General features: G+C 39.3%; 1 protein-coding gene across 15 annotated transcripts in view; it reads left to right on the top strand.

The window, feature by feature from the left end:
* APBB2 (amyloid beta precursor protein binding family B member 2) overlaps positions 1 to 19,473 on the top strand; it is a 355,319-nt gene that overhangs the window by 90,505 nt on the left and 245,341 nt on the right. For 10 of the 15 annotated variants that reach the window (XM_058546954.1, XM_058546952.1, XM_058546956.1 and 7 more), the window contains exon 3: positions 14,312 to 14,417. The exons of 1 other annotated variant lie outside the window; for it this stretch is intronic. The gene's annotated coding sequence lies outside the window, so the exon portion shown is untranslated. 4 more of the 15 variants (XM_058546950.1, XM_058546946.1, XM_058546948.1 and 1 more) reach the window with 4 other exon arrangements.

Here is a 19,473-nt window from a genome sequence, read left to right as displayed (position 1 = left end):
TTCTTCTCACCTGTCAGAACATCTCCATTGGGCACACCTGCCCAGGAGCCAGAGGGTAAGGGAGCCTGTTGTTAAATGGGTCAGCATCCTGGAGCAAAGAGCAGAGTGGAAAAGTGAAGGAGTGGGTACAATCTTAGATCTTAGGCGATGCCTAAGACACTTTTTATGAGTTCCAGCTCTCTGTTGCTTGCCCTTCCCCATCCTAACCCCGCCCCCAGATGAGCACATGTAAGGGTGTACATACACACACACACACACACTCTTTTAAGTCCCCTCTGGTATTCTCTGATCACTTTTCTGATGAGGGCAGAGAAGCAATTCATTAACTGTGAAATATGAGTGCATTTCTAATTATTTCTGTGGTGGTTGATTCTACAGTTTATGCCATTGGATATACAGGGTGGGGTTTGGATAGCTCTGCACATCCCATCTTTCATTCCTAATAAAAAATCCAAAGCACATGTGTTACTGGTGGTAGAATTAAACATTTTATTTTTTTTGAAGTCTCTTTTATAGTTGGACACAGAAGGAAAAATACAGTGAGGCATAAATTCCAAACCTTCGTGAACTAGATTCAGTTTTGGTTATTCTGGTTAAAAACAAACAAAGTAAGCATTGACTTTTAGCCTCTTTGATCCACATGGTTTTAGTTTTCCACTGTTGGACATATTAAAACTTTGAAGACACAGAAGTACCATTCAGTAAACTGCTTCTTTCAGCAACTTCTGTGATGGCCTGGTGCACTGGAACCGTTCGGTTTCCTTTCAGGCAGGAGCAGTGAACTCTGAGTTAGTCACTCTCTGTGCGAAGTTAGGAGCTTTATATTTCATACCAGGGGGCAGAGACGAATTTTTTAACAATTTGATCTTTTAAAAAATATTTGACTTTTCATTTGATTTAGATTCTGAGAATCAAAGTTTCTGATAATAAAGTGATCAACGTGGCCAACAAGTCTATAGAAAGAGAAATATGCACAAGCCAATTTTAGCCGTTATTTTGTTGAGAGTGGTTCCTGTAAGAGGAACTCAAGCTATGTGGATGGTAAAACTCATTTTCCTCTCCCCTTTTCTGGAATCTGGATGAAAACCTAGACCTGTGGCACATTCCCTGAATGTTCTTGGCACCAAATTGGAGGCCGAGTTGAGGACTCATGGGGAAAACAAAACTCTCTTTTCTATTTATGGTTATCAGCCATGTTGTAAAACATAAACATAATTTATTTTGCTTTAAGGTCAAGGAAAAAAAGTCATCTTGAACTTCCCATTAGTTTTCAAGTACCAGAACAAGGTATGTTTTTGTTCTAGGGCTTTTGCCCGTGGGTAAGCTGTGTAGCATAGACTCATTCATGTGGTCATGGGCCATTGGGTTTGGGGAGCACCCACTGTGCAAGGCATTGTGTTAACATTCAGGGGCCGTGAGCATGAGTGAGGGGGTGCTCTAGTCCTGAGTTGGTTTATGTATTTCTGCTTAGGAGATGGGATGCATGAACAGATACATGGCCTACAGAGAAAGAGAGAGCGCCTCCAGAGATGAAGGGCGCACTGTGGAAAATTACAAGGCTCGAGAGCTTTCTGGCTGGAGAGAGCAAAAACACAACTGGCATTGAGCTTGAAAGATCCACAGTGGAACAAGTCAGCAGTGGTGGATTTGAATGACTTAATTATAAGCCTCAATTTTCCTCATCTATAAAATGGTAATGATATCTTTACCAGCCTTTATCACAGTACTTTTATGAGACTAAATTATAAAATATAGCACAAGAGGTCAAATACTCTTAATGCTGTTCCTTCTGATTGTAGTTAATATTATCAAATGGTGTCTGTTAAATATTTACATATCTGTGATGCTCTGTGCTCATCTGTAGTTTTCCAGAAGTTTGATCTAAAAAAGAGGAACTGTTCCTCATGGAGATTTATTAGGCTAGCTCCACATAGGAAGGTTTTCATATGTGGAAGTCTAGCAGATCTCACAAATGCAGTCAAGAGAAGTTCCTGGACAAGGAAAGGCTGAGTTCCTTCATTAGGGAAGAATCAGGCATAGTATGGTTGAGTATGTTAATATGCAGATGCCTAAAGTTCTGGGTTTGAGATGCCTACAGAACTTGGGAATTGGGACTCAGTGATTTTTTTTTTTTTTAATTTTTATTTGAAGGCATTTTTTTTTTTTGAGGAAGATTGGCCCTGAGCTAACATCTGTTGCCAATCTTCCTCTTTATTTTCTTTTTTCTCCCCAAAGCCCCAGTACATAATTGTATATCCTAGTTGTAGGTCCTTCTAGTTCTTCTATGTGGGACGCCGCCTCAGCATGGCTTGATGAGCAGTGAGTAGGTCCGTGCCCAAGATCCCTACTGGCGAACCCCGGGCCGCCGAAGCGGAGCATGTGAACTTAACTGTTACGCCACCAAGCTGGCCCAGGACTCTGTGATTTTTAAGAAAAGAAATACCAACACTTTTTTTTTAAAAAAAATTGAACTTCCTAGAGTCTTTCTGAGGCTTACTTTAAGAAGTTGAGTTGACTTAGAGAAGTAGGAGATGTGGGAAATTCCTTCCTGGGAATATTGAGTAAGACGTAGTGAATTAAGCTGGGAACTTGGAGCCTGAAACATGTTGTGTGAGGAGAAGGATATAAATGTATGAGATTAGGTTTAAAAAGTGTATGCCAGGGGGGCCGGCCCGGTGGCGCAAGCGGTTAAGTGCGCGCGCTCCGCTGCGGCGGCCCGGGGTTCGCTGGTTCGGATCCCGGGCGCCCACCGACGCGCTGCTTGGTAAGCCATGCTGTGGCGGCGTCCCATATAAAGTGGAGGAAGATAGGCACAGATGTTAGCCCAGGGCCGTATTCCTCAGCAAAAAAAGAGGAGAATTGGCGGATGTTAGCTCAGGGCTGATCTCCTCACAAAAAAAAAAAAAAAAAAAAAAAAAGTGTATGCCAGGGCCAGCCCCGTGGCTTGGTGGTTAAGTGCACGCGCTCCGATGCTGGTGGCCCGGGTTCGGATCCCGGGCGCGTACCGAGGCACCACTTCTCCGTCCATCCTGAGGCCGAGTCGCACATACAGCAACTAGAAGGATGTGCAGCTATGACATACAACTATCTACTGGGGCTTTGGGGGGAAAAAATAAAGAAATAAAATCTTAAAAAAAAAAAGTGTATGCCATACATTTAGTTGGAGATCCTAGTTTGAATTCATTCCCCAGATAGGTCCTATACACACGTTTCAGGGCCGCCCCCTTTGCTAAAGTAGGACCACTCTTTGGAATTGGTGTAAGAGGTAGTTTGTGAGCCAATCAAGAAAACCGACCTCATAGTCACACTCTTTTTTCCTTTTTAAAAATAGACTTAATTTTTTTAGAACAGTTTTAGATTTACAAAAAAATTGAGAAGACAGTACAGAGTTCTCATATTCCCTCTCACCCTGTTTCGCCTATTATTAACATCTTGCGTTAATATGGTACATATGTTACAATTAATGAACCAATGTTGATAGATTATTACTAACTAAAGTCCATAGTTTGTTCAGATTTCCTTAGTTTTTATCTGGGTCAAAAACTATCCTTTTTCACTCACCACTTTATCCTATCACTAGAGCAGTCGTTTCCTGACAATAGTGGTTTTTCAATGTATATTTTTTGAGTGAATAAATAAATAAGATGCTCTGCCTGCCCTTAGGCTGTTACAGTGTAGTGGGGAAGGATCAGGCCACCGTGCAAATGACATGCGCACTAGTGCTTGAGAGTTTGGAAGAGAAGGGGCTATATTGGCATGAAGCCTGGCACTGCCCTTTACTAACCCTGTGACTTGGATAAGTCACCCAATCTCGAAGGGCCTGTTTCTTCACCTGTGAAAAGAGGGTAATGACACTTCCTACCGCACTGGGGTAGGAACAGAGTGAGTAAGTGAGAGAATGCATGTGGGAGTCTGTAGACCAGGGCCTCACACTGGGGAAGCTCTGGGTAAATGTCAGCTTCAGTTTTTGCCATGCAGGATGGAATGTGGTAAGTGTGATGAGAAGTGCTGTGGGGAGTCAGAGAGGGGGAGATGCATAGAGCTGGCGGGGAGGGTAGGAAAGTTTTCCTAGAGGAGGCGGCGTTTGAGATTAACCTAAAAGAATGACAGCTCTCACCAGAGGCACAGTGACTGGAGAGAGAAAATGCCAGGCTGAGAGAATATCATCCACAAGCGTACAGAGGTGAGAAGGTGTGAGAGAATGTCTTCTGGAGGAAAGAAAGTGGTCTGCTGTAGATGGGCTGTAGTCTAATATGGCAAGACAGTAGGACAAGGCAGATAAAACTGTAGGATCATAAATGTTTTTGACTGGTAGAAATTTAATATTTATTTATTTATTTTTCCCCCAAAGCCCCAGTAGATAGTTGTATGTCATAGCTGCACATCCTTCTAGTAACTGTATGTGGGACGCGGCCTCAGCATGGCCGGAGAAGCGGTGCGTTGGTGTGCGCCCGGGATCCGAACCCTGGCCGCCAGCAGCAGAGCGCGCGCACTTAACCGCTAAGCCACGGGGCCGGCCCATGACTGGTAGAAATTTAAACTGTTCATTCTAAAAGTTTTCAAATATAGAAAAAAGTAGAAAGAATACTACACTGAACACCTGTAGAACCCTCATCTAATTTCAATAATTATTAACATTCTTCCCTATTTATTTCATGTCTATATTATTTTTTGCTGAACCATTTAAAAATAAATTATAGATATCATGACATTTTACCCCTAAATACTTTAGCATGCGTCTCCAAGAAATAAGGAAGCTGCCTTATGTAAACACAATACCATTATGACACTCAACAAAATTAACAATAGTCCTGAAGTATCATTTAATATCAGTCCATAGTCAAATTTCCCAAATTTGGCTCCCAAGTCTTTAATGTTTTTTAAAAAAATTCGAAGCCAGAATCCAAGCAAAAGACCATATATTGCATTTGATTTGATTGTCATGCCTCTTAAGTCTCTTTAAATCTGAAATTCTAACTAAGATATTAAGACCTTTAGGCTTTGGAGCGCTGAGAAGATTTTGGTGCGTCCCTTCTCCCCACCCCTATTTACCTCTATGTAATTCCAAATAAAAAGAATACTGAATTTCAATAAAATAAGTGTATGGAACTCCAGATAGATTCAGATTTTTCTCCCATCAAGATAAAGACTTTGATACTAGTTTTGAAATCTCAAGTGATCACACTAGTTAAGAATTCAGCATCTGCTTCCTTGCCTTGAGTAGTCCAGATCTCAACTCATAGAATTCAACAGAGGTACAATGACACATTGTTTTCAATTGTGAGGAATGTCTGGTGTGACTAAACTTCACAGGTATGAAACCACATCCTTAATAGTACTGTGTATTCACACACAAGTGATTTTTGGTTCCCTTGTATATATAAGCCTTCCAGACACTAAGTACTAATCCTTGTGGGTAATTTCACAATGAGTTTCACAATATTTCTTCAAGGCAAAAAATCAGGACTGTGGGTGGAATTGTACAGTATGAATACCTGACACCTGTGACGGGAAACTTTTACCTGGAAGCTGGAAGAGAGTTGGAAAGCAGGGGCTGCAGAACCTTGTTAGTTCTACTAAAACCAGGAACGCCCTGCTTATGCCATGGGGTAGCTTGGCTCCTTCTTTGTTTTTGGCTCTCCCCAAGTCACAGACACCTGTGGCTGGGCAAGTGTCGGGAATTGCTGCAGGTATCTGAGTGGGCGTGAAATGCCCACCTGCCAGGGCTGCAACTTCTGCAACTCACAGAATACAACCAGGCATCCATTGGAACTCCACTAACAGGGAGATGGGTATTTGGGGAATGTTTTCTTGCAAATGTGCACCCTCTAATTGCCTCTTCCTAATGATCTCTCCTTGTTATGCTTTGGAAGTGGGGCTCCTCTGAGGATCATTTCTTTCCACCTCACTTGCAGGTGCACAGTGAGTGCTGCTTTAATTTATTCCATTTAGCCTTGTTGTGGAACCCAGCCCACGCTGCCTCTGCTGGGAGAAGTGCATTTCCACCTCCGTTTCAACTTTTCATGCGATTCTTCTGACCCACTTGGAAGAGGTTCAGTGTAGCGCCTGCTTGTTTTTTCTTCTGTTTTTAATTTTCTTTGCCTTTTATTGTATTTCATCTGAATGGATTCTTTCTCTTTCTTTTTAAGGGAAATAACCTGAGAAACACAATGCTTGTGGTGGTGACTGCTTGTTAAGGGTAATTGCTGTTTTATGTTAATCTGCATGTTAAAATGAGCAGATAGGGAATTGCTAAATTCACCAACCTGTTATCTCCCACGTCTAGTCCTTTTAAGTATATGTGTTGCTTAAATAAAGATGTAGCTATGCAGAGTGGATATGTCCAAATGTATAGTTTTTTTATGCCTGTGTATATATAGCATTTAAAATTTTTCTTTCCATCAGCAAGAGCCATTGGAGAATACTTGGAAATTATAGAAAAGCAGAAAGAAGAAAGCCAGAGAGAACTAGCATTAACACTCTGAATTTATGTCTAGTCATTTTAATCTACATGTTATATCTCTTTAAATGGGCATAATTTCATTGTAACTGTCTAGAACTTTCTGCTACTGAAAAGTGTGGTCCATAGATCAGCAGCATCGACATCTCTTGGGAGCTCGTTAGAAATGCAGAATCTTGAACTCTACCCCAGCCATACTGAATCATAATTTGTATTGAATGATATTACATATACATTCATGTTTGGAAGCACTGTTGCAGAACACGGTGTATCCAGGGCCGCAGATGAGGTAGATAAGACCTAAAGGCCAAGACCTGCACTCTCCCTTCTTCTCCATTTCCCCTCTATCATTCCTTCCTAAAATAATTTTCCTCAGCATGTGATAAAGATAAAAATGAGGTGAAATTTTTTTTGGCAAGGCATAGCAACCCTGTTGAGAAACTCAACTGTCTCACGTGTAAACCTTTCATTGAGTGAACATTCATTAAGTACCTACTGTGTTCCAGCACACATGTGGCAGTCACGGACCCTGCAGTTAAGGCTTGAATATGCTGCAGTGGATGCACAGAGGGCGAGGAGGAGGGAGTGGTTGGTTCTGGAGGGATGGGAGCTGGAAGTCAGAAAGAAAAATGGTCTCTGAGTTGAGTCTTTAAATATAAATCAATGAACATGAATTATAAGTATTGCTAGGCTCTGGAGAGAGCACAGAGTTGGATAAAATGAATCCCTTCCTTAAGGATCATATGCTTCATTTAAGGACAGGGGACAGTGTTTTAAACTATAACTAACAATATGAAGCACCTAGGTTTTAGGGTAGAACCAGAAGACCAGAGTCTGAATATCAGCTTTACAGCGCTGTGACCTTGGACAAATTATTTCACGTGAGTATCCATTTCTTCTGTAAAGCAGGGATAAAATAATATAAACTACTTCACAGAATTACAGTGATTTTTAAATGAGATAACATAGCACTTGCCTACAGTGGGTTACGGAATCAATGATGTGTGGCAAAGATATTAAAAAAATGCCAATTGAGTGCTGTAACAGAAATGCTGAGGAAGAACAGAGAGAAGAGAGGCATTTCCACCTGGGAAATGAGAGACCTTGTGGCCAATATGACCTTGAGAATGTGAACGAGGAAGAGAGGATGTGAAGAATGGGCCGTTGAGAACCGAAGTGAAAGATGAAGCTTCATTTTTGAGACTGGATAGACTAAGAAAAGAGGTAGTAGAAACAAGGGATCAAATTTGGTGGGGAGAATTCTGTTGCAGACACGTTAAGTTGGAGGCAACTGCTGAAAGCTGTAGGGCTGGGATGCCTCTTAGCTTACGTGGATTGTTATTCAGACGCATGCCTCCTTCTAGGCTTGACCAGGGGTGGACATGAACTGAAGTGCTCAGCCTTCCCTGGTCAGGGTGTTTGGTCACTATAAATCTTGCAAAGGGACTCTTTCTGGCTCACTGGAAATGTCCACACCCGCACAAGAGTTTCTCACCAGGACGGGAAATAAGGCACAATTTTTAAACCTTGAGACCTACCTCTTCTTCAAAATAGGTGGAGGAGAACTGAACTTTTCTGTGGCTAATATTTACCCATTGTCATCCTCTTCCGTGGGTTTCTTTTTTTTCCTCAATCTTCTTCCTCCCAGTTAACGACCATTAATTGCTACAGAAGAGAAATGAATTGGGAAAAGTTTTTTGAAAAATAGACTAGATGCTCTAACACCAGTGGACTCTATTCCTATTTGTGTCAGTTTCCTTTCAATCATAAGCTCCTTTGTGATCTCTCTTTATAAAGGGTGGATATAGCCTACAGGTAACCATGGTTACTGATTTTTATAGGTTACAGCTAGCCCGTCATATAAAATGCTAACATTTTGCCAAATTTGCTTTATCTCTGTCTCTCTCTGTTTCTCTGTCCCTCTGTCTGTCTCTCCACAAACACCCACACACTTTAAAAAATTTTTGCTGAACCATTTTAGTTGTAGAGATCATGACCTTTTAGCCCTAGACACTTTATATGTATCTCCCAAGCACAAGAATATTCTCCCACATAACCCATAATACCATTATCACCAAGAAATATTATCTAATATATAGATCATATTTGAATACCTATTCAGATTTCTGTAATTGTTTCAATAATGTCTTTTATAACCTCTCTCCCCATCCACGATTCATTAACCATCATTCCTTGCATTTCTTCTCTTTAGTTTCCTTTAATCTAGAACAATCACCCTGTTTTTGTCATTTATGGCACTGATATCTTGGAAGATTCCAAGACTGTTGTCTTGTAGAAAGGACCGCAATCTGGATTTGTTTGTTACTTTATGATTAGATACAGATTAAGCATTTTGACAGACTGCATAGTTGCTATGGAGACACATGACATTCAGTTGGCCTGTGATTGATTATGTCAACCATCACTTGGGTAAGGTGGTCTGCCAGAGCTCTCCATTATAGATACCTTTTCCACTAGTTAAGTGATAAGTAATCTGCAGGGTGATGCTCTGAGACTGTGTGAGTATCGTGTTCCATAGCAACCCTTTCCCTGATGGTTTTAGCATCCATTAATGATCCTTGACAGTATCAATTATTGCCTTGGTGGTTGCAAAGTGGGATTTTCTATTTCTGCTATTCCTTTGGTGTTTATTAGCTAGCATTCTTTGTAAAGAACTTCCCACTATTCCCTTTTTCATGAATATCTACAAATTTATGGTTCCTTTTTTTTCTTCAGTGTGTTCTGATTCATCCATATCATTCTTTTTGTTGTTCAGACTGTCCCACATTTGGCCAGTGGGAGCCCCTTCAAGGCAGCTTCTATGTCCTTTTGTCACATCTGCATTAATATTTGAGCACTTCCTTGCTTTCTGGCATAGTAGAGTGTTCTAGGCTTATCTTGTACTTTCCTTGCCCCAGCGTAGACCCACCTATTTCTCCAATGAGCTAAGGTATTTAGAAACAAGATCTGATTTTCTTTAAAAATGCATATAATCCAGGGGCTGGCCCGGTGGCATAGTGGTTAAGTTCACGCGCTCCACTTCAGCGGCCCAGGGTTTGCAGGTTTGGATCCCAGGCACGGACCTACACACCGCTTATCAAGCCATGCTGTGGCAGGCATGCCACATATAAAATAGAGGAAGATGGGCACAGATGTTAGCTCAGTGCCCATCTTCCTCAGCGAAAAGAGGAGGATTGGCAATAGGTGTTACCTCAGGGCTAATCTTCCTCACCAAAAACAAAACAACAAAAAAGCATATAATCTGGAGAAAGTTAAAAGTCATTAAGCATTTATTTAAGCTCCCCCATCCCCTAGCTTCTGCTAAAATATTCCCATGGAGGCACTGGGAGTTTAGAAGTTGGAAGGAAAAAACTAGTGAGAGGAAGAGGCCATCAAAAGTGAAGGTCTTTGGACTTTGGACCGGAGGAGGCACAGCAATGCAAAAAGAGAAGTGAGATGATGCCAAAGACCAATTTAGATTATGTTGGAATTCTGCCCAGGGAGTGACTAGAGAGCCTGAGAAAATAATTTCTGCTTGTTTTCCAGGTAGACTCTGAAAATTAGTTGCACTTTTTTATATCCGGTAATGCTAAGAGAGTGTATTCCCCTGAGCTATACATATGCTAATTCTTAGAGCAGTTTAAGAAATATAGTCTCCATACTGAGAGTTCCTAAGTGCTCTATATTTTCAGGATCACTGTGAAGTATGTATAGATGCATGTATCTTTCAGCATGTCTTCTTTTCAAAATCAAAATTCATAGTTTTTATTTTGAATACTCATAGTCGAATATATTATCTCAATTTACTTGCTGATTATAATATTTGGTTGCAGATTATTAAAGGTGCATATGTATAACATTTTAGGCAGCAACTTGTGAGATACAGAAGCCACAAATTTCACAGTTATTTTGCAAAGTAATCAGCATGCATTTGATAAAATGATAGAGTCTGTGATCTTGAACTTGAACTGACTGATTTTTCTGGAACTTAGTATCTCCTTTGTGATCTCTTTTTATATACAATAGAATAATAAAATGTTCATTTGCCTTTTCTATGTTTTTTTTTTTTTGCAAGGAAGATTAGCCCTGAGCTAACATCCAATGCCAATCCTCCTCTTTTTGCTGAGGAAGATTGGCCCTGGGCTTACATCCGTGCCCATCTTCTTCTACTTTACGTGAGACGCCGCCACAGCATGGGTTGACAATTGGTGCGTTGGTGCGTGCCCAGATCCGAACCTTCGAACCCCAGGCCGCTGAAGCAGAGCGCACGCACTTAACCGCTACGCCACCGAGTTGCCCTCGCCTTTTCTATTCTTTAAGACAAAACATGAAGCCAGTAGCTTTTGTTTCCATTTGAAAATGCTTAAAAATACAAAAGCAAATTTGAAGCAGAAGGGTTTTATTTTTGTTTTTAATCAAAGTCAGCTTTTGAGAAGTAAAGAAACAAAACAAAAAAACAAAGACTACTACATCTATACTTTATACGGCAGGAATATGGTTGTTATTCAGATGTATACACTGAACGTTACAGATGCTTTGTAATTTTATGAAACAAAATCACACACACACAAAACCACTGACTTTTAATCCTTAGTACATTCTTGAGAATGGAGGGTCACATTAAAGCAATTGCTCTACACCAGATAGTTACTGGGGGTTCGGTACACCAGTCAGGTTACACTGAAAATAAAGGGACACATCGTTTAATGTGCTGCTAGCCAGCATAGGTGAGTGAACTCGGGTGTGTGGTGGCCTCATTGTCCCCAGTTGACTCCTGAGGACCTTCACCGTTCAGTTCTTATGTACCGTCAGTGATGGGATTAAACTAAGCGTCCTCATGACTAAGGAGTTACCATTTTTGGCAAATGGATTATTTTCAAAGTCAAGTTTCATTGCTGGAAAATTTTAATATAACTGAGTTCTTTTGGAGGTCATAAGGATCAATCTCTCTCTTCTTACTTTCTATTTAAAACTCCCCAAGTGAGCCGTTCATCCCTACACAGAAATCCATTGCCCCTTGTCTTTCTTGAATATTGATCTTGTTTGAAAGGAGCTTTATCCAGAACGCGAATTCTTCATTCAAAAGGAAATTTCTTTCAGACATTAAGCCAGCTTATATGCAATTATATAATTAAAAAAAATCTTCTTTCATCTGGATTTTACTAAATCCACTACTGTTTTAGGCAGTAAAAGCAAATTATATTTTGGCCTTTGTAATGGATTTGTATACTTTGAACATCCCTGATGGGACTGTATTTGCCCTTGAATTGTGAAATAGAAAATACTTTTCAAGGGTTCAGTCATGTGACTGGATCTGTTAATCCTTGTGGAAGAAGCTTCTGGTGTCCTTGTTTCTGGGCTGCCCTTCATTCTATTGACTGGATTCACATGTGAAATTAAAGTGGGGATAAAAAGTGAATTTTCCCGTTAAATACCTTAGTCCTATTTTTATACAGCATATTGTTATTTTTAGTTGTAAAAGTAGATGTGATTATTGTGGAAAATTTGGGTACTACGGGAAAATGCAAAGAAAGTAAGAATTATTCTACTCTAATTTCTCTTATCTCTAATTAGCAGCTATTCAAATGTTGACATTTTTTCTTTCTGGTTTCTTTTCTAGATATAGATACTTTTAAACAAAACTGGGACCATATTGAATGTATTGCATTATAGTCTGGATTCCCAATGAATACTGCTTAACGTTTTCCCATTTCATTAAATATTTTACAGATTTTAAAAAACTGTTTATCCATTGTTGGATATTTATATTTTTTACATTGCCTAAAATGGTATTACTTTTATTAGAAAACTTCTTTGTACGTATCTTTATGCATATCTTGGACTTTTTTTTAGGATAAATTCAGGCTTTTTTCAATTTACTGATTTCAAGAAGTGAAAAGTAATTCAATTCAGTTTGTCCTTTCCAGCAGTTACGGTTAAGCCCTCTTGTCTGCAAGAATCTATCTTTATAACACCGTCATCTTGGTCTGTCCAGAATGGTGCAGTAACACCTCATTTATCTCACACCATTAGGGAACTTCTCATAAATAAATTTTTCACGTAACTGAAACTGACCCTTAAGTGTCCGTGCTTGGTAATTGTAAACATTGTGAATGAGAACCTTTCTAAAATTGTATTACATGTGTTGCTATCCCTTTTAACATAATGAAAAGATATGAAAATCTCAATTTAACCCTTTCTGGTTTAAATCCCAAGCATCTTTATAAACACTCGTATTGTACAGTCAGTTCTGCTAAAATACGATTTATGCATTTTTAAAAACCACCATGCTATGTAAAATCATGCAGTAAAACCCACAGTGCTTATGGGAGAAATAGGGTTAGGGACACGACACTCAAAAACCTTCATCAGTGACACACTAAAAAAATAAGATAAAAATTGTAGCACAATTTTACACATATTAGGTGGTTAAGAAAGAAAGAAATAGTACAATAAATACGGCACTTTACCTTGACAAAGTGCTGAGGTGGACTGAGGCCTTGCAAGGGTTGCAGCTTGTGAGTTATTGAAATCAGAAGGGAAATTGGGGCACCCGATGTGGATGGGTGTGGCTCCTAGCACACCGGTGGAAACTGATATCGCAGGTAGATGTTGGAGGCATGTGCATGCTGTGTATCCTTTTGCAGCTGGGTTCCCCCTGGGTACAATCTTCTGCCATTACCTAGTGTTTCTCGCAGTGAAACCATGCATAAACAAACGTGAAATTAGAGTTATGCCCAAATCATTCCCTCATATATCAATCTTGGAACAAACACCAGCGTTATATCAGAACTGAGTGTAGTGTGCGGTAATATGGTGATGTCGAGGGGATATTCTGCTTGTCTCTATCCTAAATAGAGTTAATACATGTAAAACACTTACAGAAGAATCTGGCATAAGAGTCAGCACTGTGTAAGTGTTGGCAGTAACAATGCCGGTAATAATAGATAATGCCTATTGATGTTTATAGGATTCTGTCTGCTTTTCAGTTATGACTGCCTACTGTAGCAGTGCTTCCTGCCTCCTTTTAATTGACCTATTTCTCAATCTCTTGTGGCTTTTAAATGAGTTTATCATGCTTCTTAGAATTATCTGTAACTTAAGGCCCAGAATGGGGGAGCCTGAGGGGTACACATACTTTAGGTTATGGTTTATCTGTACCATCTGTTTTACCTACTCAAACTTTTCTATCTTACGACTGAGTTATCACCTATATATTCATTTGTAGGGTTGTGGGGGAAGTAACTTGTGTTTTAAGTGATGTTATGATCATGCAGAATTTTCAGATTTTATGCTTTCTTAGAAAAAACTTAACATGGCGCTCTCTTCTCATTCCCACCTGCAGAAGTGAAGTGTGCTTAAATGAATACTTCTGAAGGGCGTTTAAAAGTTGTTGATGATTTTCTTTAAGTTGTTATTGTTCGCTTCTATTTACAACCACCCCTGTGTTTGTGAGATGAGCTCATCTTTGGAAGGTGGGGCAGGCAAGTGTGAATTCGGAAGACCTTCCCTCCCAAGTCACGGTATAATTAGAAGTCCAGATCCTTCTTCCGATGCTTTTTGTGACTCTCTGAGAAGGACATTTTTACTGTGAACAGTTGCCAAGAAGCCTTGCTGGTTCCTGCTTTAGGAACTTTAATAAGATGACAGATCAAAATATAATCTAGATTTAGCAAGCCTTGTTAGTATTGTTGTGAGAGAAAAATAGCTAACGTAGCTCCTCATTTAGATATTCCAATAAAATCTGTATTTTAATTATGCAGAGAGCCTCTGAATAGCAATGGGGTGTTTTGGTTTTTAATTTCTAATCTGACTTTGAATTTTAACTTTTTGTCTCTATACAACTGCCAGATATATTTGGGCTGCCTGACCTCACTGAGTGATTGCTATTAATTAACAGACTTTGCGGGAAGAGGGGAGCTTGCCTTCTGAGCTTTGTACCAAAGACCTGGGAAAAGTAAGTAATTTTCTAACTTGCTTTTTTAAAATTCTGTTATATTTCTCTCAGAAAATTAACACTGGGTCAGTGGCTTTTCTACTTTCTTTCTTTTCTGGCTTAACTTTTATATGCTCTTATGGATTTGAAACACAAAAAAGGGACTCAGGAGACTTTTTTAAAAAACCTTCCAGGAGATTAGGATGGCTTTCACCATTATGCCATTTCTTTGGGGTTTCATAAACTGAGTCCTCAAGGTGGTGATAGAACCTTTTATCGGGTGTGCAGTAGATGAATTCATCTTTAAAGGTAAGGCAGTGTAATATGATGTGACAGAAAAAAGTGAGTCCAGTTTTCTGAGCTTCAAATGTTTTAGACTTCTAGATATTTTGGATAGGCTTTTGGTTCTGAATTTTTAGAACAAGAATGAAATCCATTTGGTTCTTTTCTTGTCTGGAAAGGAAAACAAAATGTGGAATCACTTGTTCAGTAAGTCCCTCATGTAGCCTGGTCTTGGAGGAATTGATGCACTGTCAGTTTTATTGTTTTATAACTTTTTTGAGGTACTCTAAGATATTCTAATTGAGACACCTATATGAATAGTTTTACTGTATTTTAGAAAAAATTGCTTGGGGCCATGAAGTTCAATTTTATTTCCTGATCTTTTTGAAAAGGTAAAATGGGCCTTAAAGATAATAAAGTCAATTTACTTTTTTGTAGATACTACTTGGAAGTATGAATGGCCCATAAGAATGTAAGCCAAACAAAATACACACACACATTTCCTTTCTGGCATGTTCCAGAAACAGTATCACTGATAATAGGAACTGTTTGTCCATGAAATTACTAGATAGTTTTCTAAACTTTGTGTGCCCTGGGTCTTGCAACTCTTCTACTTTCTGACAGTACAAATGAGCTAGTTCAAACATGTCTAAAACAAATTAAGGCAGAAAAGAACTTTGCTCTAGAAATTTCATAGAAGCATTAAATAGTAAGATCAGATTTTATTGTTACATTGTATGTACTATAAATTTACTTATAATTAAATTGTGTATTGTTTTGTAATAATTATAATAAGGTAGGGGTCTTTAATTATGAAGCCTGTTTGAAGTTAAATACCATATTTGTACTGAAAAAATATTACATACATACACACAGTATACACATACCACAAATATAATTTTTGAGGGCTGTGAAGTCTGCTAAAACGTAAATCCATTGAAAGCAAGGACTTTGAAAATTTTCTCCAAAAACAATTTTTTGTTAGAGTGAAATATTTGCAGTAGTGAAATACTATTGTCACTGGGATTTAAAAAATGATAGCAATTTATTTAGTTGAATTTTGTAGTCTTGTATTCACATATTAACCTTAAAATAAAGGAAATCCTATGTGGTGTAATTGTTATTCCATCTTGGAAGGATAATTGAAAGAGGATTATGTTGGAAGTCATCAATCTGTCCACAAAAGTGAAATGAAAAGGGCAAAAGATTAATTCTCTGGGCTTCAGGATCCAGATATTCACAGTCGTGTTTAGATTGGAAATGTAACTTAGCCCCAGAAAGTAAGCTACTTAAACTGCCTTTCGAATAATTTAGCATCTCTTTAAAATTTAATATAGTCTCTGGTGAAATCTTTTCCTTCCATTATATCAAAATATTCCCTTTGTGACATTGTTGTAAAAGTTATTTTTCCATTTTGTAGAGGCAAGGCATCTGTAGGACTTTTGAACACAATGATAAGCTGAAGGCAGCCCCTGTGTTACCAGAGGGACCATGACAGAAAGATCCCTGTTCACTGAAGCTGATACCATAGGTGGATATTTATATGCACAGAGGGATGTTCACAATTCATCTTTAAGTTAAACAAAAATAAAGTTATAATGCATAAGTATGCTCCACATCAGTCTAGTCCTGAAGAACTAGTTATATGGAAGTCAACATTAAGGGAGAAGGGAGGGTGGGAGAGAAGGAGGGAAATCCTTTCTGAAATTTTCAGAAATCAGGAGAGAATGTTTCTGACAGTATAGTCGCCCCTCCTTATCTGTGGGTTTGGCCCCTTTGAAACCCGCGAATAAGGAGGGCCGACTTTACCCCCAATGCTACGCCATTTTATATAAGGCTCTTGAGCGGCCATGGGTTTTGGTATCCATGGGGGGTTCTTGGAACCCCCCCACCCCAGGAGATCGAGGGACGACTTTAAAAACCGTCAGGGGTACTTAAGTGTATTGGTGATTTCTTTTTGGAGCGGCAAATGCACAGTTTTAGGGAAAATTCAGAACCCTAAGCAACCTCCACTTTTCTTTTTAACTTCCTTTTGTTCTCTCCGTTCATTTTTTTCTTAATCACAAATGTGTCTTCAAAGTCTTCCTTGTTTCAAGCATTTTATTGAATTATTTGAGGTAGTTTTCTAGAAACTTGAGTGTAATGTTGACAAAATATAGATGCACCTGTGAAGGATTAGCCATGGATTGTTTTAAAAAAAGTAAAAAATATGGGCCAGCCTGTAGCTTATCGGTTGAGTGCGCGCGCTCAGCTGCTGGCGGCCCGGGTTCGGATCCCGGGCGCACACCAACACGCCGCTTCTCCGGCCATGCTGAGGCCGCGTCCCACATACAGCAACTAGAAGGATGTGCAACTATGACATACAACTATCTACTGGGGCTTTGGGGGAAAAAAAAAGGAGGAGGATTGGCAATAGATGTTAGCTCAGAGCCAGTCTTCCTCAGCCAAAAGAGGAGGATTAGCACGGATGTTAGCTCAGGGCTGATCTTCCTCACACACACACAAAAAAAAGAAGAAGTAAAAAATAGCTTCTATTATATTATCCTATTTAAGGCATATATATATTTATTTTTATGTTAATACTAAAAGAGTAGTATATGCTACAAATTGTTTGGTATTTTGTCTTTCCCACTTAACAATAAATAATGAATATCCAAGCTAATAAATATGTACCTACAATATCATTTTTAGTGAACAAGAAATAATTGGATCTTAGCTTTTTGTTTAATTTTAGGCTATCCTGGCTTTCAGTGAGAAAGGAGTATAAATAAGTGAAATATGTTGTGTAGGTTTTTCAGTTGTGAGTAGAGAATAGAATAGAATTCACCTTCTATAATCTCTACTGTGTTTACTGTAACCAGACATGTTCTGAATAGGAGACTTGCGGGACTAAATATGTTTTCAAAATTGTAAGTGTCACTGGCTACCAGGTACTGTGTATAAAGCGTTGTGTCTTTTTTGGTCCCTTTGTTATATTACAAGAGTGCGGGTGACATGTTCCTCCTGCTTAGCTGTCTTCATCAATATTTCTGTGCCCAAAGAAGGATTCTGCTTACATATTTCTCCCTCCCAAGAAACTCTGAATAACTCAGACGAGGTGATGGGTACCGAAGGAGCATTTCATAGACTTTGGAATATAATTTATTGGAGCAAATTGAAATCCAGATTAATTGGAGGTGCAAAATGGTTTATAGACCTTTGCATGCTTTCTCAATTTGAAGTTCGTTTATTAAACCAGCATTTGTTGTGCAGCTACTGTGTGCCAGGTGCTGTGTTAGGAGCTCACTATTCAAAGATGAACGAGATATCCCCTTGCTTTCAAGGTACTTAATTTGAGTTTCAAATTCAGATTCAAATGACATTTATTCAGCAATACCATGTGACAAGCATTGGGCTAGATGTTCTTCAATAAGGTGTTTGATCACTAAAATTCAGCAGTGATATTTATTGACCCATCCCTTCCAAAATAAGTTATGCATAGAATTTTCTGATCTTTGTTTTTTTTCTTGATATTTTCCTAAACTTTTAGTACCTGCTGTGACTTGTTAAGTTCAATTAACAATGGAAAAAAAAAGTTAATAATTAATAAGCACTTAATTGATAAACTTATAACAATGATATGTTTTATATTTGGGGACTTGTATACGTATAATATGGTCATGATTTCTCCTTGCAGAATAATTCTTAGTTTACATGATCCAACGAAATATACTAAGATTTCTTGGTATTTGCCCCTCAGACTGGCTCCACTGTCTGAAGAAGTGTGGAAGCCATAACATTAAGTCACTAGATTTTCATCGCAATTCTTGGAGTAGGATTATTGAAACTCAGTGGGGAAGGTAACCTGCCCACATTCACACAGCTAGAAAATGTTTTGAGTTAGGATTCTAATTCTGATCCATCTAAGTTGAAAGCCCATGTACTATGTTTCTGATTCCAGTGAGGAGGTGAGGAAGGTAGACTGAAAAATGCCGTGGGCCTGTGGAGGAAGGGGCAGTCATTCCCTGAGTCCTCAGCAAATGTGTTCGATGCGTTGAAGAGCTGGCATTGAAGTAAGTGTTGAGGGCTGAGTTAGAAGACAGAGAGAAAAGAGGAGAGTGAATGGGGCTGTAGGAAAAGCGTGTGCCAAGGCACAGAGGAATGGAAGCTTATGGCATCTTCAGAGAGTGGCGAGAACTCCATTGTGGCTGGGATACGGGGCACGTTAGAGAGCAAAGTAAGCTCTGAGATTGAAAAGCCTTGGTGCCAGAGTGAGGAGGGCCACGTGTGTGCCACGCTAGAGACTTGGGGTTTCTAAGCAATATATAGCCATAAAGGTTTTAAGGTAAATTTCATAATTAGATGGGAGTTTTACAAAGAACACTTGGGCAGCAGCATGGAATATAAACTGAAAGAGAAAACTGGAGACTGGAGACCCAGGGCCACCATGTGATGTTGTGCAGATTGTTCACTGCACAAAGGTATGTGTGAGTGGTGGGTGGAAGGGACCAATAACCGTCCAGCATGTTACTCACCAAGCTGTGTGCTCTTGGGGCTGGGCCTGCCTAGAGAGGGCATCTTTTTAAATTTACGCAATAAGATGGTCTACTTGCGCTTTAATTGCTTATCAGATAATAGGAGAGATTAGACAAGTAAATAACCATGTACCCTAAGACCTAAGAGTCTGGAGGTGGACATGGTGGTCTCTTTACGAACTAAGTGATGTTGGGCGTGTTCCCCATCCTCTCAAAGGCTATTTCCTTATCTTTAAAGGAGAATTGATAATAGGATCTAGCAGGACCCTGGCCAGAGCAGT

The sequence above is a fragment of the Diceros bicornis genome, chromosome 8 (genome assembly GCF_020826845.1).
Source record: "Diceros bicornis minor isolate mBicDic1 chromosome 8, mDicBic1.mat.cur, whole genome shotgun sequence".
In the NCBI taxonomy this organism is placed as follows: domain Eukaryota; kingdom Metazoa; phylum Chordata; class Mammalia; order Perissodactyla; family Rhinocerotidae; genus Diceros; species Diceros bicornis.
Note: the sequence above shows the minus strand (reverse complement) of the source record. Positions and strands in the feature narration are given on the sequence as shown.